The following is a 24866-nucleotide window of genomic DNA, read 5'->3' on the forward strand; positions in this document are numbered from 1 at the left end:
GCGTAGCCGGAGGATGTGTCACAGCCGCCGCTCACGGCAGCGTCCATCCGGCTCCAGCAGGTCTCGCTTGCTGGAGCCGGGTGGATGCTGCTGTGAGCGGTGGCTGAGACACATCCTACGGCTACGCTGCTATAGCCGCTGCTGTAGCGCTGCTCTCCCCCATCTGCCCGTGGCTCTCCCCCTTCTCCTCCTCGTCTCCCTCCCGTCTCATCCTCTCCCCTGTCTCTGCTCCCACATCTCAATTCGACTTTTTTTAAAGTCGAATTGAGATGGCATTGAAACCTTTTGGGATTGGATTGAATAGGTCGGAATTCCTTCCGACCTAAAAAAGACAAAAACTGCCGTCTTTTCGACAGACAGCAGCTTTCGACTTAAATTGAATATACCTTTAATAGTCTTATGTGAATCAGTTCTGTTGTATCGTAACACACCCCTAGGATAAAAGATAAGTGCTAGCAACAGCAGTTGTCTACATGCGCATTATTTTGGGTCAAGAGTGACATAAAGAAAAACAGAATCTTCATACAAATGATGAGTTCTTGGTACCGTAGAAAACCAGGGACAAAGGCTTTGGATTGGTTGGTTGCTATTACTGTAGGTTATATGTGAGGGGAAAGACTGGGGAAGGGTTTGAAGAGAGTTTCCAGTTGCAAAGTATTTTAGAGTTTATTTTGAATATAGCAGAAGGTGCTAATTAATAGTTGGTGTTGGCTAAAGAGATAGCTGCAATTATAATTCACACATTCTGCTATATAAAAGGCCTGTTCTATCCGAAACCCTGGCTTCACTGGTTTAGTTGAGGCACCAGTGGGCTACTGTGTTTGGCGGATATGACAATTAATATCTTAAGAGATCTGTAAACCTGGCCCTACCATTCTCTCTGGGTTTAGGTAAGAGTGTTGCCTTTATATTTTTTCATTCCAAATGAACCATGAAAAGGCCATCTATAGAGGCATAAAAAGATTGGTCATTTAATTGGGTTTAAATTACAGATTGTACAAAGGCATATAAGCATATTAAAGAACATTTCTTTGAAGAGTGATACCGTTAACCTACATCAAGGAGTAAACAGAATCCAGAATATGGAAAGTAGGTCTTGTGCCGTGGTGCCACTGAAATGGAAGGTTGATGGTACACTGAGAAACATCAAATAAAGATACCGTATGTTTTTTTAATCAAAATATCTGGTGACCTGTGCACGGTGTTGGGGGATTTGTCTAATATGACAAGTAAGGTAAAATTGGGCATCCTTGGAGTGCCACTGTGATTTGGGGTGTTCGGTTTTGAGGGGTAATGGTACATAAAAGTACTGGCCTGGGGGGGGGGAGTACTAAAGGTACATTCTCTAACCTTAATAAAATAATGTAGTAATAATAATAATAATAATAATAATAACAATAATAATAATAATACTACAAAAAAACACAGACAATTTATGAGTGTTTTTCAATTAGAGAATAAATAAAAAATCTAACTATTTGCTGAAATGGGACATTATGTTGGATAACACTTTTAGGTATAATTATTTAAACTGACAATGATTATATACATGGGGAAACCTATTGTTCAATAATGTACTATCTCCCCAAGATTCATAAAGATATTAGGTATCTACCTAGTACAGTGCCTGGCATAACTTCCCCCCATGATTGCCGCATTAAATTGATATAGATATAGATATATATATATATATATATATATAGCAAACAGTTACAGCCGGCACTCCAAAAGTATCTGTCCATTACCTGCTCCGGTGCCCTCCCTCAGTCAGCATGACTGCAAATAGACAGGAATCACGGCGGCACTCAGGAGACTGTTATACTTGCAGTAAGGTTTATTGCCAAATGTGCATCCACACATGTTTCGGGACACAGCCCGTCGACGGGCTGTGTCCCGAAACATGTGTGGATGCACATTTGGCAATAAACCTTACTGCAAGTATAACAGTCTCCTGAGTGCCGCCGTGATTCCTGTCTATATATATATATATATATATATATATATATATACACACACATAAATGCAACTTAGGGCAGCACACCTTTCATGAAGATAAGCGCTCCGGTGCCTGCTGCAGATCCTCATCAGCAAGGAGTCCAATATCAGCACAACGACTCCAGCGGCACCCGGATGTATAAAAGCACAGTAGCACAGGTAAGTGATGCAACGTTTCGATGTCATTTATTCTACATTGTCTTCAGGCAAATAACAAACAGTAACAGACAACAGCTCACCTTATATCCCCAGCATGTGCAGGACGCCGTCAGTGGCTTCTGGAACCGGGAAGTATGGCGTCCACAAATGACATCATCTTCCAATGTGGCCCCATCATACGCTAACTCGTACATGTTTCAGGTGGAACGTGATATTTTTTTCACGGATCCTAGTATTTCTGTCAAAATATTTTTTAATGTCAGATATATCGACGATTTATTTATGATATGGTCTGGTATGCGAGAACAATTGGTATAATTTATTGAGGATCACAACAAGTCCAACAGCCCAATTAAATTTACATATGACATTAGTGATTGCTCCATCAACTTTTTGGATGTTTTGATTAAACTGGAAAATCAGGAGCTATCTACTGATTTATATGTTAAGGTGACAGATAGAAACACCTTATTACACTCTAGTAGTTTCCATCCTAAACCTCTTAAATACGGCCTGCTCTTTTCCCAATTCTTGAGAGCTTGCCGTATCTGTAACAATAAGGAGAGAGCTGCTGGACAAATTGATATAATGATTGATACATTTTTAGTTAGGGGTTATTCCTTACCTACTTTATTTCTTGCTAAACAGAAAGCGTTGACTAAAGCACGCAATACATTGCTGCAGCATACCACGAGTGATACTCTTGAGAACCACATACCCTGGGAGAATCATTACAATACCTCTAGCGGTGCTATTAAATCGGTGTCTAATCAACTTTGGCCTATTGTGAGTTCTGATGAGGATTTGAATTTGAGTAATAAAACTATGCCCTGTTACACTAGGGGACCCAACATTCATGACTGGGTGGTCAAGACGGACATTACCAACATGTCTTGTGCACCAGCCACACAACATTTTCTTAGCAGATGTAATGGGTGTTATAAATGCATCAATTGTGTAACATGCAGATATCTTATAGCTGGTGAAAGTTTCTGTCACCCGTTTAGTGGGAAGAGATTCTTCATCAGACATAAGGTTACATGCATGACAAAGTTTATTGTTTATTTCATCAAATGCACTTGCGAACTACATTACGTCGGTAAGACCGATAGAACTCTATGTGAACGAATGGCGGCGCACCGCTCCACCATTCGGGTATCCATTGAAACGGGTAAGAGTGAACACCCGGTTGCACTGCATTTTGCGGAGGCTGTCCATAATATGGCCAACCTCAGATATATGATTATTGACCATGAACCGTTATCCATACGGGATGGGAATCGTTTGCTTAAATTGTTAAAATGTGAATCCAGATGGATCCACCATTTGGGTACTTTGTCTCCCCGTGGATTAAATTATACCCTTGGTCTGCATGCATTTATATGAACTATATGGTTCCTGTTATTTTTTTTTTTTTTTTATATGGTACGTTTTCCATATAAGATGCTATCTTGGATCTGTATATGACTAGATATGGCTTATGTTCTTTAGTGATATGATTGATCATATTTTTGTGATCTGTTGCTGTCTTACCCTCTCCTGCTGTCACTTTTGTTTTTATTAGCGCCGATCTCTGTGGCAACGGGCAGTGGGAGATGACGTCATTTGTGGGCGCCATACTTCCCGGTTCTGGAAGTCGCTGACGGCGTCCTGCACATGGTGGGGATATAAGGTGAGCTGTTGTCTGTTACTGTTTGTTATTTGCCTGAAGACGATGTAGAATAAATTACATCAAAACGTTGCATCTCTTACCTGTGCTACTGTGCTTTTATACATCCGGGTGCCGCTGGACTCGTTGTGCATATATATATATATATATATATATATTTATTTCATTATGCGGTTTCCTTAAAATCTCAAAGACACATCTTTTTTTATTATTTTATTTATAACAGAAAAAAAATTCACATCATATGAAAATAAAAATCACAGGCATTCATGCAGTGTAAAGCAAACATGGAAAGGAGTGATAAAATGAAAACCACAGTTTCTCTAACGTCCTAAGTGGATGCTGGGGACTCCGTAAGGACCATGGGGAATAGCGGCTCCGCAGGAGACTGGGCACATCTAAAGAAAGCTTTAGGACTAACTGGTGTGCACTGGCTCCTCCCCCTATGACCCTCCTCCAAGCCTCAGTTAGATTTCTGTGCCCGACGAGAAGGGTGCACACTAGGGGCTCTCCTGAGCTTCTTAGTGAAAGTTTTAGTTTAGGTTTGTTATTTTCAGTGAGACCTGCTGGCAACAGGCTCACTGCATCGAGGGACTAAGGGGAGAAGAAGCGAACTCACCTGCGTGCAGAGTGGATTGGGCTTCTTGGCTACTGGACATTAGCTCCAGAGGGACGATCACAGGTTCAGCCTGGATGGGTCCCGGAGCCGCGCCGCCGGCCCCCTTACAGAGTCAGAAGAGCGAAGAGGTCCGGAAAAATCGGCGGCAGAAGACGTTCCTGTCTTCAATAAGGTAGCGCACAGCACTGCAGCTGTGCGCCATTGCTCTCAGCACACTTCATACTCCGGTCACTGAGGGTGCAGGGCGCTGGGGGGGGCGCCCTGAGACGCAATAAAACACGATAAAAATACCTTACATGGCAAAAAATGCATCACATATAGCTCCTGGGCTATATGGATGCATTTAACCCCTGCCAGAATATACAGAAAAACGGGTGATAAGGCCGCCGAAAAGGGGGCGGAGCCTATCTCCTCAGCACACTGGCGCCATTTTCCCTCACAGCTCAGTTGGAGGGAAGCTCCCTGGCTCTTCCCTGCACTACAGAAAGGGTTAAAAAAAGAGAGGGGGGCACTAATTAGGCGCAGTATTAAAACATACAGCAGCTATAAGGGGAAAAAACACTTATATAAGGTTATCCCTGTATATATATATATAGCGCTCTGGTGTGTGCTGGCATACTCTCCCTCTGTCTCCCCAAAGGGCTAGTGGGGTCCTGTCCTCTATCAGAGCATTCCCTGTGTGTGTGCTGTGTGTCGGTACGTTTGTGTCGACATGTATGAGGAGAAAAATGATGTGGAGACGGAGCAGAGTGTCTGTAACAGTGATGTCACCACCTAGGGGGTCGACACCTGAGTGGATGTACTGTTGAAAATTACGTGACAGTGTCAGCTCTGTATAAAAAAAACAGTGGTTGACATGAGACAGCCGGCTACTCAGCTTGTGCCTGTCCAGACGTCTCATAGGCCGTCAGGGGCTCTAAAGCGCCCGTTACCTCAGATGGCAGATACAGACGCCGACACGGATACTGACTCCTGTGTCGACGGTGAAGAGACAACCGTGATTTCCAGTAGGGCCACACGTTACATGATTGAGACAATGGAAAATGTTTTATACATTTCTGATAATACGAGTACCACCAAAAAGGGGTATTATGTTCGGTGAGGGAAAAACTACCTGTAGTTTTCCTGAATCTGAAAAATAAAATGAGGTGTGTGATGATACGTGGGTTTCCCCCCGATAACAATTGATAATTTCTTAAAAAGTATTGGCTGTATACCCTTTCCCGCCAGGGGGGATAAGGCGCTCACACGCTTGTAAGAACAAGGGCTCTACCTTCTCATGAGATGGCCGCCCTTAAGGATCCTGCTGATAGAAAGCAGGAGGGTATCCAAAAATGTATTCACACACATACTGGTGTTATACTGCGACCAGCAATCGCCTCAGCCTGGAGGTGCAGTGCTGGGTTGGCATGGTCTGATTCCCTGACTGGAAATATTGATATCCTAGATAAGGATAGTATATTATTGCCTATAGAGCATTTAAAAGATGCATTTCTATATATGCATGATGCACAGCGGAATTTTTGCCGACTGGCATCAAGTATAAGTGCGTTGTCCAATTCTACCAGTAAAATGGTCAGGTGATGCGGATTCCAAACGGCATTTGGAAGTATTGCCTTTAAAAGGGGACATTTGGGGTCGGTCTTTTAGACCTGGTGGCCACGGCAACAACTGGGAAATCCACGTTTGTACCCCAGGTCGCCTCTCAAAATAAGACGCCGTATTATCAGGCGCAGTCCTTTGTTGGCAAGCGGACAAAAGGTTCCTCTTTTCTGCTCGTGACAGAGGGAGAGGTAAAAGGCTGAAGAGATTACCCAGTTCCCAGGAACAGAAATCCTTTCCCGCCTCTGCAAAAGCCCTCAGTATGACGCTAGGGCCTTACAAACTCAGGCACGGTGGGGGCCCGTTCTCAATGAATTTCAGTGCGCAGTGGGCTCACTCGCAAGTAGACCCCTGGATCCTTCAGGTAATATCTCAAGGGTACATATTGAAATTCGAGACGTCTCCCCCTCGCCGTTTCCAAAAGTCGGCTTTACCGACGTCTCCCTCTGACAGGGAGGCAGTTTTCGAAGCCATTCACCCAGCAGGTGATAATCAAGGTACCCCTCCTGCAACAGGGAACGGGGTATTATTCCACACTATTGTGGTACCGAAGCCAGACGGCCCGGTGAAACCGATTCTAAATCTAAAATCTAAAATCTTTGAACACTTACATACAGAGGTTCAAATTCAAGATTGAGTCACTCAGAGCAGTGATTGCGAACCTGGAAGAAGGGGACTACATGATGTCTTGGGACATCAAGGATGCTTACCTTCATGTCAAAGTTTACCCTTCTCACCAAGGGTACCTCAGGTTATGGTACAGAACTGTCACTATCAGTTCAGACGCTGCCGTAGGGATGGTCCACGGCACCCCGGGTCTTTACCAAGGTAATGGCCGAAATGATATCCCTTCGAAGGAAGGGAATTTTAGTTATCCCTTACTTGGACGATTCCCTGATAAGGGTAAGATCCAGGGAACAGTTGGAAGTCGGTGTAGCACTATCTTAGGTAGTGTTGCAGCAGCACGATTGGATTCTCAATATTCCAAAATCGCACCTGGTTCCGACGACTTGTCTTCTGTTCCTAGGGATGATCCTGGACACAGTCCAGAAAAAGGTGTTTCTCCCGGAGGAGAAAGCCAGGGAGTTATCCGAGCTAGTCAGGAACCTCCTAAAACCGAACCAAGTCTCAGTGCATCAATGCACAAGGGTTCTGGGTAAAAATGGTGGCTTCCTACGAAGCAATCCCATTCGTTAGATTCCACGCAAGAACTTTCCAGTGGAACCTACTGGACAAATGGTCCGGGTCGCATTTTCAGATGCATCAGCGGATAACCCTGTCACCAAGGACAAGGGTATCCATCATGTGGTGGTTGCAGAGTGCTCATCTTCTAGAGGGCCGCAGATTCGGCATTCAGGACTGGGTCCTGGTGACCACGGATGCCAGCCTGCGAGGCTGGGGAGCAGTCACACAGGGAAGGAATATCCAGGGCTTAGGGTCAAGCCTGGATACATCACTTCACATAAATATCCTGAAGCTAAGGGCCAATTACAATGCTCTAAGCTTAGCAAGACCTCTGCTTCAAGGTCAGCCGGTGTTGATCCAGTCGGACAACATCAAGGCAGTCACCCACGTAAACAGACAGGGTGGCACAAGAAGCAGGAGGGCAATGGCAGAAGCTGCAGGGATTCTTCGCTGGGCGGAAAATCATGTGATAGCACTGTCAACAGTATTCATTCCGGGAGTGGACAACTGGGAAGCAGACTTCCTCAGCACGACCTCCACCCGGGAGAGTGGGGACTTCACCCAGAAGTCGTCCACATGATTAAAAAACTCGACAGGTATTGCGCCAGGTCAAGAGACCCTCAGGCAATAGTTGTAGACGCTCTGGTAACACCGTGGGTGTACCAGTCAGTGTATGTGTTCCCTCCTCTGCCTCTCATACCCAAGGTACTGAGATTGATAAGATGGAGAGGAGAAAGCACTATATTCGTGGCTCCGGATTGGCCAAGAAGGACTTGGTAACCGGAACTTCAAGAGATGCTCACGGAGGATCCGTGGCCTCTACCTCTAAGAAGGGACCTGCTCCAGCAAGGACCCTGTCTGTTCCAAGACTTACCGTGGCTGCGTTTGACGGCATGGCGGTTGAACGCCGGATCCTGAAGGGAAAAAAAAGGCTTTCCGGATGAAGTCATCCCTATCCTGATCAAAGCCGGGAAGGATGTAACCGCAAAAACATTATCACCGCAATTGGCGAAAATATGTTGCGTGGTGCGAGGCCAGTAAGGCCCGACGGAGGAAATTCTGCTGGGTCGATTCCTACATTTCCTGCAAACAGGAGTGTCTATGGGCCTGAAATTGGGGTCCATTAAGGTTCAAATTTGCGGCCCTGTCAATTTTCTTCCAAAAAGAACTAGCTTCAGTCCCTGAAGTTCAGACGTTTGTAAAAGGGGTACTGCATATACAGCCTCCTTTTGTGCCTCCAGTGGCACTTTGGGATCTCAATGTAGTTTTGGGTTCCAAAAGTCACATTGGTTTGAACCACTTAAATCTGTGGAGTTAAAATATCTCACATGGAAAGTGGTCATGCTGTTGGCCCTGGCCTGGGCCAGGCGCGTGTCAGAATTGGCGGCTTTATCCTGAAAAAGCCCTTATCTGATTTTCCATTCGGACAGGGCGGAATTGAGGACTCGTCCTCAGTTTCTCCCCAAGGTGGTTTCAGCGTCTCACCTGAACCAACCTATTGGTGGTGCCTGCGGCTACTAGGGACTTGGAGGCCTCCAAGTTGCTAGACGTTGTCAGTGCCCTGAAAATATATGTTTCCAGGACGGCTGGAGTCAGGAAATCTGACTCGCTGTTTATCCTGTGTGCACCCAACAAGCTGGGTGCTCCTGCTTCTAAGCAGACTATTGCTCGTTGGATTTGTAGTACAATTCAGCTTGCACATTCTGTGGCAGGCCTGCCACAACCAAAAATCTGTAAATGCCCACTCCACAAGGAAGGTGGGCTCATCTTGGGCGGCTGCCCGAGGGGTCTCGGCTTTACAACTTTGCCGAGCAGCTACTTGGTCAGGAGCAAATACGTTTGTAAAATTCTACAAAATTAATATCCTGGCTGAGGAAGACCTGGAGTTCTCTCATTTGGTGCTGCAGAGTCATCCGCACTCTCCCGCCCGTTTGGGAGCTTTGGTATAATCCCCATGGTCCTTACGGAGTCCCCAGCATCCACTTAGGACGTTAGAGAAAATAAGAATTTACTTACCGATAATTCTATTTCTCATAGTCCGTAGTGGATGCTGGGCGCCCATCCCAAGTGCGGATTGTCTGCAATACTTGTACATAGTTATTGTTACAAAAATCGGGTTATTATTGTTGTGAGCCATCTTTCAGAGGCTCCTCTGTTATCATACTGTTAACTGGGTTCAGATCACAGGTTATACGGTGTGATTGGTGTGGCTGGTATGAGTCTTACCCGGGATTCAAAATCCTTCCTTATTGTGTACGCTCGTCCGGGCACAGTATCCTAACTGAGGCTTGGAGGAGGGTCATAGGGGGAGGAGCCAGTGCACACCAGTTAGTCCTAAAGCTTTCTTTAGATGTGCCCAGTCTCCTGCGGAGCCGCTATTCCCCATGGTCCTTACGGAGTCCCCAGCATCCACTACGGACTATGAGAAATAGAATTATCGGTAAGTAAATTCTTATTTCCCCCCCCCCCCAGACCTGTGGGATGACCATGGGCATCTGCTTTGTAACCTAAAGTGCCAACCCGTACGAGGGTTGATAAATAAGTAAGGTAACAAGACCTCATTTCATTCTAATTTTCTCATAGTGAACAAGACACCCAACAGGTGAAACGGCCGTCTGTGAAGCCGTGGTGTCAGGCAGTGCACGGCCTGACCCACACTGAGCTCTCCTGGTATTGTACATGCCCATTTTGGGGTTTTATGCTAATTACTTATAGTGTTGCTTACTTGATTGAATTACAAATCAGTCTACTCCTTTAGACATACCTACTATCACTGTCATTTTTTCAAGTTGTACATGCTTTGGATCTTAAATGCAAGAAATGCTTGGGAGCATGTCGATTTATTTTATATGTAATTATACAGTATGTGCTATCTGACTTTTGGGCCACATTTTTTAACATGCTTAACTAATATCTGTCAGTCTTTTCCCCACATATATTGATAGTAGGATTTTACCCATCTGACTTGTGGGTTAAAATTGTGAATATGCTTAACTAATATTAGTCAGTCAATTTCCCACAGATATTGATAGTAGGGCATTACCACTACTCTTTACTTTCTTTACATTTATTTCTATTAAGAAAATGTATATATCCATTTGATAATTTTCTGTGTGAGACCAAACATTACGTTTTTCATATACCTATGCCGGAGGACTTGTATTGCTCCACCCTTCCCTTATTATATCAATAGGCCAAGGTACCCCATATCTCTCTCATGCTCTGTCCGCTATAAACCTATATGACAGAGGACAGCAGAAGTGGGGGTACTCCAACCTATTTATCTGTCTCCTCATTTTTCAAGTACTCTCTAATCTAATATGCCAGTATAATTAACTCTCTGCAATGCAATCCAGCAACAGGGGCCCTGTGCATAACCATTAGACAGCAGAAATACTTCTTTGGGTATTTTGGTCATAAACCACACTCTCTCATTTGTTAACTCACTGGTACTGCCATACTTCAATGGTCACGCCCAAACTTGTTTGATCTTAGAAGCTAAGCAGAGACAAGCCTGATTAGTACTTGGATGGGAGGGCACCTTGGAATATCAGGTACAGTACATATTTGGGCAGAAGTAGTGGAGCAACCTATGACACATACCACTATACCTCTCCTCATTCTTGGCATTGGCAAAGATCCAATTTTTTATGCATTGTATATCATAAGTGGATATTGTACTTTGAGATAAAAACTTAATTATTTGACCATCACAAATATTAATAATTGTAACCCAAGCAACATAAAAAGCTAGCACCAGGAGTGTCATCGTCTCTAAAGAACACAATGTTATCTTTACATTGAAATGTTTTGATTCATACAATTTGTGTTTTTGTTTTTTAGCAAAAGGATATCCTCTATACATGTCTATACCTCTTTGTTTTAATATTTCGCGAGTGGCACAATAATAAAAAATAATAATAAAAAAAAAGTATTTTTGACAGTATATAGAATTGTACCTGATAGCAATTAATAGGATATTCCTATTCGACAACTGTATATCAGACAATCCTATTCTATTTCAGGTGGAAACTAAATGTTACAACAGTCTGTGTCTTCAACCATCTTAGACTTAAGGCCCGTACACACTGGTCGATATATCGGCCGTTCTCTTGAACGGCCGATATATCGCGGGACCGTCGGCCAGTGTGTACGGGCGATACGTCTGTGAACTCGGTCGTTCACAGACGTATCGCGTCGGGCGCGCAGCACAGCCGAAGGCCAATATATCTACCGATATATTGGCGCGTCGCTGTGTGTGTACGGGGCGGTCGGCCGACCGCCCGTACACATGCTGCGGCGGCCGGCGGTGATTGACAGCTGAACTGGGCGGGCGTGTGTACGCGCCCGCCCAGTTCATGACGTCAGTCCCCGACAGATCAGGCAGTGTGTATGCACAGCACACTGCCCGATCCGTCCATAGATATAGGGATTTTTGTTTACTTACCGTAAAATCTCTTTCTCTGAGTCCATCTGGGGGACGCTGCGCCGTTACTTGTGGGTTAGAGGTGTGTAGTAGTGGAGTTTGGCACAGAATCTATCAAAAAGCTGCCTCCTCCCCCCTCTAACCCCTCCCATCTCCTTCATGCTCAGCCATCACTCAGTTAACGTTTAGCCAAGCCAAAGGAGATAGAGCAGAACAAAAATCCACCAAATAAACCAGACAAAACTACGGGAGGGATCGCAGCGTCCCCCAGATGGACTCAGAGAAAGAGATTTTACGGTAAGTAAACAAAAATCCCTATTTCTCTGTCATCCATCTGTGGGACGCTGCGCCGTTACTTGTGGGATTTCCCAAAGCAAGCTAATGAGAGGAGGGAGACGTTGACGGCATAGCCGTCTGTAAAATTCGACGCCCAACAGAGGCAGTCTCCAAACCAAAAGTATGAAAACGGTAAAACTTTGTGAAAGTATGGACTGACGACCAGGTCGCCGCCCTGCACAGCTGCTCAATAGATGCACCACCGCGAACAGCCCAAGAGGCTCCAACTGCTCTAGTCGAATGAGCCCTAATTGAGTCAGGAACCGAAACACGTAAGACACGTAAGCCTGTCTGATGGCCGAAGTTACCTACCGGGCCACAGTGTTCTTGGAAGCCGGCCAACCTCGTTTGGGAGCATCAATCAATACCAACAAGGTATCCGTACGACATAAAGACTCCGTGCGAGACAAATAAATACGTAAGGCCCGAACAACATCCAGGAGGGCCAAATGGGAGTTCTCCCCAGGAGAAGACGACGGAGAAAATGCTGGAAGGACAATGTCCTGGTTTAAATGGAATGCTGAAACAACCTTTGGAAGGAAAGAATGCTTAGTCGTCAGAACCACCCGGTTCTCATGAAACACTAACAAGGGTGGCCTGCAAGAAAGAGCCGCCAACTCAGACACTCGTCTAGCTGAGGCAATAGCCAAAAGAAAAACCACTTTTAGTGTTAGATAACGTAGTTCCACAGATTCCAAAGGCTCAAATGGAGATTTTTGAAGGGCCGTAAGGACCAAGTTTAAATCCCAGGGAGGAACCGGAGGAACAAAAGGTGGTTGAATTCGAAGTACTCCCTGAAGAAATGTTTGAACCTCTGGAATGATCGCTAGTTTATTTTGAAAAAGAACCGACAAGGCTGAAACCTGACCCTTCAGTGAAGAAAGCCTCAGACCCTTATCGAGACCCTCCTGAAGGAAAGAGAGCAGGCGAGGAAGTCTAAACAAATGCGGAGTCAAGCCCCGCTTTTCGCACCAAGCAATGTAAATACGCCATACCCTATGGTAAATGCCAGAAGTCACCGGTTTCCTAGCCCGAATCATCGTCTGTACAACAGAACGAGAAAGACCTTTTGCTTTTAAAATGTTGGATTCAAGAACCAAGCCGTCAAAGCCAGCCAACTTAAATCTGGGTGGCGACATGGCCCTTGTAGAAGAAGATCTGGTCGCAGGGGGAGACGAAAGGGGTCTCCGACGACCATGCTGCGCAGAAGAGTGTACCACTGTCGGCGCGGCCAATCTGGAGCCACCAGAATTATTGCGAGACCTTCTCGCCGAATGCGTTGAAGTAGACATGGAAGCAGTGGAATTGGCGGAAACACGTAACTCAGTTGAAACTGCCACGGAGCCGTTAGAGCATCGATCAGAAATGCTTGAGGATCCTGAGTCCGCGAGCCGTAGTGAGGAAGTTTCTTGTTGAGGCGAGACGCCATGAGGTCTACGTCGGGCATTCCCCAGCGGCCCACTAGAGAGAGAAACACTTCCTGGTGAAGTTCTCATTCTCCCGGATGAATCGTGTGACGACTCAAAAAATCCGCTTCCCAGTTCTCGACTCCTGGAATGTGAATTGCGGATATTACGGGAACCCAACGTTCCGCCCACGTGAGAATCTGAGCGACTTCTCTCATTGCGGACCAGCTGCGAGTTCCTCCCTGTTTGTTGATGTAAGCCACTGCTGTGGCATTGTCGGACTGCACACGAACTGGATGACCCTGTACCATGGTTTGAATCTGAAGAAGTGCATACCGGATTGCCCTCAATTCCAGAATGTTGATCTGTAACTTTGACTCCTGACTGTTCCAGCGCCCCTGGAAGTGATGAGTCTGGAACACTGCTCCCCAACCGCTGAGGCTTGCGTCCGTGGTGACCATCATCCAAGACCAAACCGTGAACGGCTCTCCTTTTCTCAAAATGTGACTGTGAAGCCACCAGTGAAGCGACTGACGAGCCTTTACCGACAAGCGGATCAACTGCAATTCGAGACGTGGATCCGTCCGAGTCCAACAGCTGAAAATCTGAGCCTGAAGAGGACGGGCATGAAATCTGGCGTATGGGACTGCCTCGAATGAGGACACTATCTTGCCTAACACCTGCATGCATCTGAGGACCGACACTACCGGTAAGCGTAACAGGGTCCGGATTCTGGACTGCAGATCCTGAATCTTGTCCGTAGGAAGAAACACCTTCTGGCTGTTGGTGTCGAATAAAAGTCCCAGAAAAATCATTTTCTGGGACGGGAGTAAAGACGACTTTGGAAAGTTGATTATCCACCCGAATGACTGCAGAGTCTCTATCGTTAGACGCAGGTTCTGAGTGAGAATCTCCGCTGACGGGGCCTTGACCAACAGGTCGTCCAAGTATGGAGTGATGTTGACCCCTTGACAATGGAGAACCGCGACGACATGACCCATGACTTTTGTAAAAACCAGAGGAGCCGTGGAGAGACCAAAGGGAAGAGACTGAAACTGAAAATGCCACGGACCGACTGCAAATCTCAGAAGAGATTGATGTCCTATCCAAATCGGAACATGTAAGTAGGCGTCTTTTATGTCTATTGAAGCCAAATATTCCCCTGGCTCCATGGCGGTGATAATTGAGCGAATGGATTCCATCTTGAATTTTTGGGTTGAGAGATACGGGTTGAGGGCTTTTAGATGCAGAATGGGTCGGAACGAACCATCCGGTTTGTCCACGAGAAAAAGACCAGAGTAAAAACCCCGATCCCTCTGAGGAGAGAGAACCGGAAGGATTACTCCATTTTGTAAGAGGGTTGTTGTTGCCTGAAGAAGAGCTTGACTTCTGGAGGGATCGTCTGGAAGAGGTGTGACGAATAGCCGGAATGGGACTGTCTCTTCGAGATCCAAACTACCTCTGCCCTGCGTACGAAAGGACCGAAACCTTGTAGGTTTCGGTTTGTGAGGAGCAGATGGAAGAAAGGGGCTTTTTCCTCCAGTAGTATCTGAAATAATCTTCTTTAACTCCGACCCAAAAAGAAACTCCCCTTCAAAAGGAACTGCCGTCAAGGTCTGCTTTGAGTCCGAATCAGCATTCCAAACCCTAAGCCAAAGAGACCGTCTTGCTGACACTGTCAAGGCAGAAACACGGGACTGTAGCGCAACCGAATCTAACAAGGCCTCACCCACATAAGTAAGAGCCTCCGAAATCTGTTCTGCTAACTGAATGGCTTCCGACGGATCTTCCGACTGCATTCCAGATACGACCTGTGCTAGCCATTCATCCACGGCCTTAAGGACCCAGGCACTCGCCAGAACTGGACGGAGAGAGACACCTGATAAAGAAAACATAGATTTTAGTAATGCTTCTATCTTCCTATCGGTAGGGTCTTTTAAAGTCACGGACTGTACCGAAGGAATAACCGTAGCTTTTGCCAAATGTGAAATAGGAGCGTCTACCTTTGGGGCCGTCTCCCAAAATCTTGTATCTTCCTCCGTAAAAGGATATAGAAATTTTAATTTCTTAGGAGCCTGGAAACGAGAATCCGGTTTAAGCCAGGGTTCTTTTAAAATATCTGCAAAGTGAGAGTAAGAAGGGAAGGCAGTAACCTGTCTCTTCTGTCGTTTGAAAAAGGCAGAGGAAGTCTCCGCCACTGCCGCATCCTGCATATTAAGAGTCTGACGAATGGCTTCTATTAGTAATCTAACACCTGAACTAGTAGATAGCTCCTCGTCTTCCCAAGCCGAAACTTCTTCCCATTCAGGATCTACCTCCCCTTCCTCCAATGGAGATGTCAGAGAATCCAACTCCTCTCCCGGAAACGTTATAGCGGGTAACGGCTGTGGTCGTTTAGTAGCAGCGGAACTGCTGGCAGAATTTACAAACTTATTTAAAGAATGAGTTAAATCAGTAAGACACTTGCCCATATTTTGGGCCCACAGAGGCTCCACCTGAGTCTGAGCAGATTCAGCCTCCGACCTAGACTGACGCAAATCTGAAATGGCATCCACCATGTTCTTGACCCATGGGGGCATAGACTGATCTGTGCAACCTCCCTGCTGATCCGCCACTGATGCACCAGAGCACGAAGTACAGAGGGTACCTGCGTCAGCACTACCCTTAGCCAGCTTTGAGCCACACTGTGAACAGGAAAAATAAACTACTGAGGCCGTTTTGCCCTTTGTAGCCAGATTTGCCCCCTGTAGCTATGCCCCCAGTAGTTGTGCCCTCTGTTGCTGTGCCCCCAGTAGTTGTGCACCCAGTAGATTTTGCCCCAGTAGTTGTGCCCCCTGTTGCTATGCCCCCAGTAGTTGTGCCCCCAGTAGTTGTGCCCCCTGTAGCTATGCCCCTAGATTTGCCCCAGTAGTTGTGCCCGCTGTTGCTGTGCCCCCTGTAGCTATGCCCCCAGTAGATTGCCCCAGTAGTTGTGCCCCCTGTTGCTTTGCCCCCAGTAGTTATGCCCTCTGTTGCTTTGCCCCCAGTAGTTGTGCCCCCTGTCGCTGTGCCCCTTAGCTGCTTACAAACACACACAAAAATAAAAAAAACAATATTTACCACTGCCCAGCTCCTGCTTCCCGACCGCTACTCCGTCTGGCCTCCCGCGGCTCCTCTATGGGAGAGACGTCATGACGTCTCTCCCATAGCAGCGCCGCACAGACACTAGAGGTCAATAATAACCTCTAGTGTCTGTCACTGGAGCCGGCTGCAGCGGACGCCCACACAGCCCACGGCGTCTGCTGCAGCTGGGGAGCGGGGCGCGGGTAGGCGGCGGTGCCTGCGGGGTGACTGCTGCTGCGCCCCCAGGCCGCAGCGCCCCGGGCGCAGGCACTGCTTGTCCACACCAAGAACCGCTTCTGATCACCAACTTGACGAGGTGTACTGTGATAACTTCAAGTAATGGAAACAGGTTTAGTGCACTGCCTTTGATAACGGCAGGACAGACATTCAAGATGAGCAGCGATCCATCAGCAATGGTACTGGACCATACTCCCTACAGCCCTCACCTGGCACTGAGTGATTTCCATTGCTTTGGACCGTTGAAGAGGAACCTGGGTGGAAGGCGATTTGCAACCGACTATGAATGTATATCATAAGCTTGTCGTGGGTGTGTATCCCCGATGACATATCACTTTGGCTGTGCAGCACAGATGATGGGTGATACATTTTCAGATACGCTGTCCACCGAATACACAGCTGAGTGGCCAAATAAAAATGCCTGCCCAGCGGGGTTTTCTGACCGTCAAATCAAGTGGCCGATTGGTAAGAATGTATACTTACCTGGATCGGCCACTGAGTCGGCATGACCGCAGATGTGTCGTTTGCGTGTGTACCCAGCGTTACACCAATCTCTGTTGCCACTGGGGGAAGAGGGGGGGGGGGGGGGGGGGAGGTGTAATAGTTCTTCACATATTGCCCCTGGGTGGTGGGTGTAATATTAAAACGGTGACATATCTGTGGACACTGGGTGGGGAGAGGGGGAGGTGATGATTACACAGTGGACATTGGGGGGGATCTCTTGGTCCTTGGGTGGTGGAGGTAATGCTACATTAGACACCCTCTAGTAGTATTTTTTCTTCACTAAAATAATTAAAGAAATGATTACTTACCTGCTTAAATAAAATAAAAAAGTCTGCTATATAATTTTTATTTATTTATAATAAAGTCAGTTACATGGTTAAACCACCAACAAAACAGTATAATAGAAAACCAGCGTACACTGAGGTAAATGAGTCGCTTAACATCAACTGCAACATGATTGGCTGCAAGTTTTCCCGCCTAGATCCCAGTTAGTAATTGGCAGTGACCGGTCCCCAAGTGTCCGTTTATTCAACGCATTCCTATTGGCTGATATGTACCTCAGGGTTTTCCCGCTTCCGAATACAGCTCTCTGATTGGCTGCAACGGACAGCGAGCGGCGCCGGGCAAGCCACGCCCACTTCGCGAGTAAAAAAAAATGGACACAGCGTGGATCTGCCTCCCTCTCCTATCGAGCGGTTCCGATTGGCTGGCTCCGGGGGTGGGCGTGGTGACGTCGCCGGGGTCGTTGCCTGGCTCCTCCTGCCTCTAGGCTGCTGCGTCACTCGGGCCGAGGTGCGGCCCGAGGAAAGAGAAGGAGGAGAACGCGCTCCTGCCCGGACCCCCCCGGGAGAGGAGGGGGAGGAAGACACCGAGCCACAGTGAGGGGAAGAAGAAGAGGAGGAGGAGCCGGGGGAGGAATCTGAGGGGACCCTGGGGTGAGGGGAGCACCGTCTCTGAGAGAGGCAGCAGCAGAGGCCAATTACCAGGACAGGCCGTGGTGTAGGGATCGCCTCAGGAGGATGGGGAGCGGGAGGAGAATGCAGATGCTGCGCAGGGATCACAGTGACGTTAGGGCAGGACAGGGACTTTGCTGGCAGGGTGACTATAGCAGTGCAGGATGCACGAGAGCATGACAGGAGTGACATGGAGGATCCAGAACAAAGCATTACTTTCCCAGCAGGGCTGCATGCAAACCTGGCCTCAATTCATTATGCAGCATGCTTATGTTATCCAACCAGCCAGAAAATAGGGACACATTTGTCGTCGTCCCCCCTACTCTAGCTGCTTTGATGTCCCTGTAGATTGCAGGCTGTCATTGTCATTATGACTATTGTATCCCAGGATGGTAATGAGGAAAATGAGCATTTAAAGGAAAGTTTAACGCGTTCTGCTTTTCTTCTATAATAGGGAGCCTTGTGATGCAAAATATCTTCATTGTTAACCTCTTTATGCCTGAGATGCAGCAAGGGGGGCATTTATTTTTTACGCCCATCCTTTGCGGATGGTGGGATTGTCACATTTCGACCGCTTTTTATTTTAGCTGCTACCCAAGTGAGCTTCAGCAACGTTATTTGTTAAATAAGTGTTTTACCCACTTGTTTTTACCGGTGATGCAGGATAACATAATTAGTGCGGCAAAACTGCAGCATAATAATATCGTCAGGTGCAGGCAATCCCGTCTAATTTTCTCACACTTCGTGAGATCTTGCGCAAATAATTTACATAAGATTACCCAGGGCAAAAATATGCCCTTTCACGGCGTAGGTGGCAATGAATCTGCAGTATAAATGCTATTTGCAGTTCGTAATAGTAAATAATTAACTTTTAATCTCCAAATTACACTGCTCTAACTCAGTGGGGAACGAAGATCCCACATTTGGTCATCGGCCAAGAGTTGTTTAGACTTTTGGCGACGCTACTTGGAAAAAATCGTGAACAGAACTGAGGCAGAATATGAGACATTACTATAGAAGTATCCAGTTTGAATAACGTAAATGTAGAATGAGTTAATGGAGGTTTTCTTAGAGCTGCTCAAAGGTTCTTGATAACATGATTTATGGAAAGTACTTACAAGTACTTGTATCACCTTATCTTAGCGGCGTCTAACCAATAGATTTAGTTGCGTGGCTAGCAATGTTATGAGCGTAATTACGGCCGGTCTAAATATGAGGGGGAGAAGAATTAAGTAGAGAATACTGAAGTAAATTAAATGCTGTAATTACACAGCTGAATGTACCAAAGCAGGCAGCTTGGGACCGTATCATTTGCAAGCTCAGTTACTGAATTTAAATCAAGAATCTAATGTCTAGAAAAAGAAAGGAGTAATTGGGAAATGATTTTGGCCTCCGCTGTTCCGCTCTTGAAAGTTTCGCTGTGTCTTGTACTTTATCGCATGGGATTCCCATTTTCTGATTGCTACCACGCTGTATAATTTGTTTCATTGTCCGTTTAGCGTCATCATTGCATAAAGTCTGCATTTTCACACTTCTCCCTTAAGACTGATACTGGTAAATATTAAAGGTGCAATCCTTAAATACCAGTTTATCTGTTTGATATTTTTCTCTGTAAATTTAGCTTTTTGCATGTCGATTGGTTAAACCACAGCCTTAACTTTCTTCCATTGCAGCTTTACTGGGCGGGAACGGATCAGTATTTTAATGGCTTTGTGTGTTGCTGTTATGTGCACTTTGCTGCGTACTAGGTGTATCATGAATAAACAGTTCTGATTGGTCGTGTGCTCGCTTTTCTATTAAATTTGGATTGCACCTTTAATACTCCACAGTTTTATGTGTGTTTTGCTGTATGTATACACCTGTCCTGCATTCCATGGTACACACCTAAGGTCACATCCCATTGCCATGCTCAACTCATTAAGTCTCCTGTATTTTTTCAGTGTATAGATTTTGAGGAGATCCTATATCCTTTTATGCCAAGTTTGAATTTTTGAACTTTTATAATTATTGCTGGAATACAGATGTGTCCACATAACTCCTCAATTAGGCCCATTTAGCATGCCATGGACTTTGTTACTATACTTAGCCATGCTGGAACAATAATCATACGTAGGACGCCCAGTACATGTTTGTATAGAATTGCACAGCCGCTTCCAACTCCACATCTGATTAAAATTCTAATGCAGGAAGAGGCATCTGTAGGAGATCGGTGCCTCCTGTAGCATTACAGAGGATCCGAGTGCTGTTGCGACATTGCAAGACCTGTTCTGCACAGGTCCAGACCCCCAAACTTATTTTTATGTAAACCATCGGGTTTGCGTATGAATATAAATCAGGCCCTTTGTACACTATGGGGAGTATTCAAGTAGTGTCGGAATTTTTGACATGGTGGAGACAGCACTTTCTGCTGATAATCGGCACTTTTTGGCACGTCAATATTCAATTGAAGTGCTGGTTTTCCACCCTGTCGATAATTCCGAAATGTCGAAAAACACATGGATAAGCGGAATCTCTGCTCATCCATGTGTTTTCGACCCCGTCGCGGCCCATTTTTACCAATAAGAGGGCAAAAATGAATGGTCGAAATCAGAAGGGAAACGGGCCGCAACAGAATACTGAAGTGTCGGATCAGACACTAATTGAATACTCCTTTGTGTAGGTTAAACATTCAAGAGACAAGTCCAATAAGAGTGACCTTTGCTAGGCATTGAATTGGTATGCTACTTTATACCAATTCCTTTGCACAAACCCCCCCCAGCATACTATAGGGCATATTCAATTAGCTGCCGGATAAACAGCGCAGGCCTGATTCAATTAGCAAGGATTAACCCACGTGTTAACACCCAGGGTATACTTTTCCTCAGAGCTTCAAGAGCTGCAAGGAAAAGGCACCATCGGGGATTAATGCACAGGAAAAAAAAACCCCATTGATTCAGTAAGTTTCTGTGCACTAATTCTCGGCGTGGGATACCCTATTTGTAAACTGAGATGCAAAATTGATAAAATAGTACTTACTGTAGCAACAGTCATGTAACATATGTGTCGCACCAAATGGTACAAAGAAGATGGCTGTATGAAGACACACCTGTAGTTCCTGCACTTGTGAAGCCGGTAACCTATACAGTATTACCGGAAATGAGCAGAGTTTGTTCTGAGTTCAACCAGGGCTTAAGCTCCATTTGCTTATCTTGTGATTCATTGCAAACGATTAAATTGACATTAAACAATCATCACTATGCGGGGAATACAAATATTAGTGGTAAATTACTGCTGCTAATTGATCCCCGCACAATTCCAGATAAATGCAACCGCTATCGTGAAAACATATGGGGGGTAATTCCAAGTTGATCGCAGCAGGAAATTTTTTAGTAGTTGGGCAAAACCATGTGCACTGCAGGGGGGCAGATATAACATTTGCAGAGAGAGTTAGATTTGGGTGGGTTATTTTGTTTCTGTGCAGGGTAAATATTGGCTGCTTTATTTTTGCACTGCAACTTAGATTGCAGATTGAACTCACCACACCCAAATCTAATTCTCTCTGCACATGTTATATCTGCCTCCCCTGCAGTGCACATGGTTTTGCCCAACTGCTAAAAAATTTCCTGCTGCGATCAACTTGGAATTACCCCCATGGATCCGGGAAGTCATCCCAGATGCTGTGTTTTTTTGCACGAAAAACGGGTACATTTATCCATGAAAAAAAGTGCATTAATTGAATTGCAGGCTAAAAAATTACCAAAAAACTTTTTGTTATTCACAGAAAAAATTTAATTTACAAATTTGTGGCTGATTGAGGCAGGAATGCTAATCGTTAGTTCTGGAAATACATTGGTGCACTTTGCGAATAAACAGTGCTACGCCCAGAAAACTGGCATTTTTTTAAAATTGAAATAAGGCACCCATTCGAAAAACAAACGCCACCAGTTATGTGTTCTGTTTTTTTTTTTATTTTGTTTATTAATACAGTATAATAATGTAAAATATTATATGCAGCCCATTTATGGCTGATAGTCAACAGATCCAAGCTTCTCTTCTGCTAGGTTTCTCTTTTTTTTAAATCAAAATTTGGAGACCTGATTTCGGTTGATGAATATTAGAATCGAGAAAGGCTTTTCTGTGGCCTTAAACTTGTGTGAGTGAGCTGAATATGGTGCTTTATGCAGATTTTCAATGTCCATGTTTCTATGCTTAGCTAAATTGTTGAATGATTATAGTCGGAATAGTTTTTGTGAATGGATAAGATCTGCCTGTATGCAACCATCTCTATCGTAGGTTTAGCACCACAAACGCCAAATCACATGCAGTGTACTGTGTATGTGCTGTAACATAACCCCACAGAAATGGCTGTAAGAATATGGTAAACCGTAAGAGACGCAGTAGATTGTCCAACATGGAAATGTAGTGTATTATGGGCATGATTCGGAGATGGACGCTTGAGCTACAATGACGCAGCGGCTGTGCTAAAGTATGTAAAAGCCGCAGGAGGTGTCTGTAATAGAAAGATGTGCCCTACCGGCTTCTGTAATCTGCTGCTGCATCCAAAGACGCATCATCAGATCATTGCATGAACATCGGTCATTTGAGTGACCCTCAGGTTGGCCGGGGGAATTCACGCTGCTGAAGCCAGTTAAGCTGTGCCCAAGGATGTAGCCGCTGGCTCTTCTCCTAAAATCTTACATTTAACCCTACAATGTTGCACAAAAACTAAGCTTTGGACATGTCTGCTAGCCATCTCAGGAGGCTGCAAGCAGAAGTAATGGGTGCTCGGAGCAACTATTGAATTGCTCCCTCAAAGGTGGGGCGCCCAAAAAACAATCAAATCCTCCCTATTGTGTTCTCCTCAGATGGCAGCTGTCCGCACAGACATGGGTCAGCATTAAGGCTGTATAAAATAGCATTTACACACTGACTGTAGAGTAACACTTCATGCTACAATAGTATTACAAGTACTCTCAACTCGAAGGCATCCGATACCATCGCTGCATCATCCCGCAGCCACACCAGTCCCATCCAACCGATGAGCGCAATGTTTCAGACTTAACGGACTGAACAGGTTTTTATCATTGTGTCATTACATATAATGAAACACAGATTAAGTCAGTCAGTCTCTCTGTTTTATTGATTCTCTCAGCAGCTGCTCACAATTACCAGAGACATATGAGCAGCGAGCGTGTCCTGGGGGCACGATTAAACGCTGTGGTCTGCCCACAATCAGCTTTTCCCGATATTACACCCAAATCACTCATGTTCTTCTAAATTGTTTTAAAGGGACAAAACTTAATTACATTTAAGCATATGTAAGACAAGATTTGCTATGTTTTGTATGGCTATAAATAAGATCAGAAGTTTGCACGTTAGAACGAATGTCCCTATAGGGTGGAGCTGTCAAAGTTTTATCTTTTAAAATAGCTGGGTTTGATACATGGTATATCCCTACATTTGCAGGGATATAATACAACCATCACTTTACATATTGATGCAGCGTTCCTTGGTGACCCCACAAGTTATTGTATAACTAAATTAGAATCATTTATCCATCCGGGGCCATTGAGATTACGTATGGGGATGGCTGTTTATGTGTATAACCGCCATCAACACTTCTGTTTAGTAACGTTATCCCCATGACAACCATTTTAGTTGCTTGTGTGGTTTATCGTACAAGAACTCTCTGTGGTTTCATGTCATTCTTCACAAGTTAATTCCTAATTGCATTAAATGTGTTTTTATCTTGTGCTATGTATGTCCATCGATCATCGGTGGTCCTGCAACCATTGATGGTCTATGGCCGTTGGGAAGTGTTTTTTGTTTTAACAAAACACAAAACCCAACCCACTGATGGCGTAGCTCAGATGTTGCACCATTGATTGTGTCATCAAACCCAGTAAAAACATTGATGATGCTGGGTCATGGGGTGAACCATCGATGGTTATCTACTGATGGTCTAAAGCCATCAACCATCAATTGTAGAGCCATCAATGGCTTTCAGTGTCCTATGTACGCCATATATTCCACTGTATTATTGCATGATCTGGTCAATTAATATTTTACAGAAGAATTGTTTGGGATAGTACAAACTAAACACCTAAAGGATTTATTGCATTTTTTAATGACATTATTTGACTTTTTTTGTCTAAAGAACCTTAATATGTTCAGCAGCAAAACCTACTAAACAGCGTTATTCAAAGCTGCCGGGTCTATGGTGGCTTTAGCCGCTGGATTTAAAGGAACAATAGAATTAGATACTACAGTAGTTCTATTGCCCCTTTAAATCAGATGGCTAAAACTGCTGTAGACGCGTCGGCTTTGTAAAGCTTTGCTTAGTAAATTCCGCCCCAGGGAGTGAGATAGGTACCACGGAAGAGTTCTCCTGCTCAAGGATCAGCTTATTACTTTTGTTCTGTTTTGTATTGTGTCTTGGAGCCGGTGACATTGTAACAATGAGCTATCATATTGGCCCTACACATTAGGCGATTGGCCTGTTGGGGGAATTCACACTGTAGTCAGGAACTCATTCTAATCCATATAATTCATGCATGAACTTCTCTACAGTGACTTTGTGTAGAGCAGCCCAGTTGTTGGTGGTCGTACCCCTCTTAGAAATTAAGAGAGGGCAATATTAGTTATCCTCCAATGACCAGTAATATATCAGGGGACATCGTACTATAATATATTA

The 24866-nt window shown here is 45.2% G+C and overlaps 1 protein-coding gene and 1 long non-coding RNA gene across 4 annotated transcripts in view; both read left to right on the forward strand.

The window, feature by feature from the left end:
* The window catches only part of LOC134947956 (uncharacterized), a 31877-nt gene extending 21982 nt beyond the window's left edge, over positions 1-9895 (forward strand). The window contains exons 2-3 of the long non-coding RNA XR_010182880.1: positions 3719-3826; positions 9813-9895. This is a non-coding gene — a long non-coding RNA (uncharacterized LOC134947956). The remainder of the gene's footprint in view (positions 1-3718; positions 3827-9812) is intronic.
* Positions 9896-17977: 8082 nt separating this feature from the next.
* PHF1 (PHD finger protein 1) overlaps positions 17978-24866 on the forward strand; it is a 43419-nt gene continuing 36530 nt past the window's right edge. Inside the window, exon 1 of one of the 3 annotated variants that reach the window (XM_063938272.1) lies at positions 17978-18175. The gene's annotated coding sequence lies outside the window, so the exon portion shown is untranslated. Of the gene's footprint in view, positions 18176-23077; positions 23247-24866 lie in introns of those variants that run through there. The other 2 variants (XM_063938273.1, XM_063938274.1) reach the window with 2 other exon arrangements.

The sequence above is a fragment of the Pseudophryne corroboree genome, chromosome 8 (assembly GCF_028390025.1).
Source record: "Pseudophryne corroboree isolate aPseCor3 chromosome 8, aPseCor3.hap2, whole genome shotgun sequence".
Lineage (NCBI taxonomy): Eukaryota > Metazoa > Chordata > Amphibia > Anura > Myobatrachidae > Pseudophryne > Pseudophryne corroboree.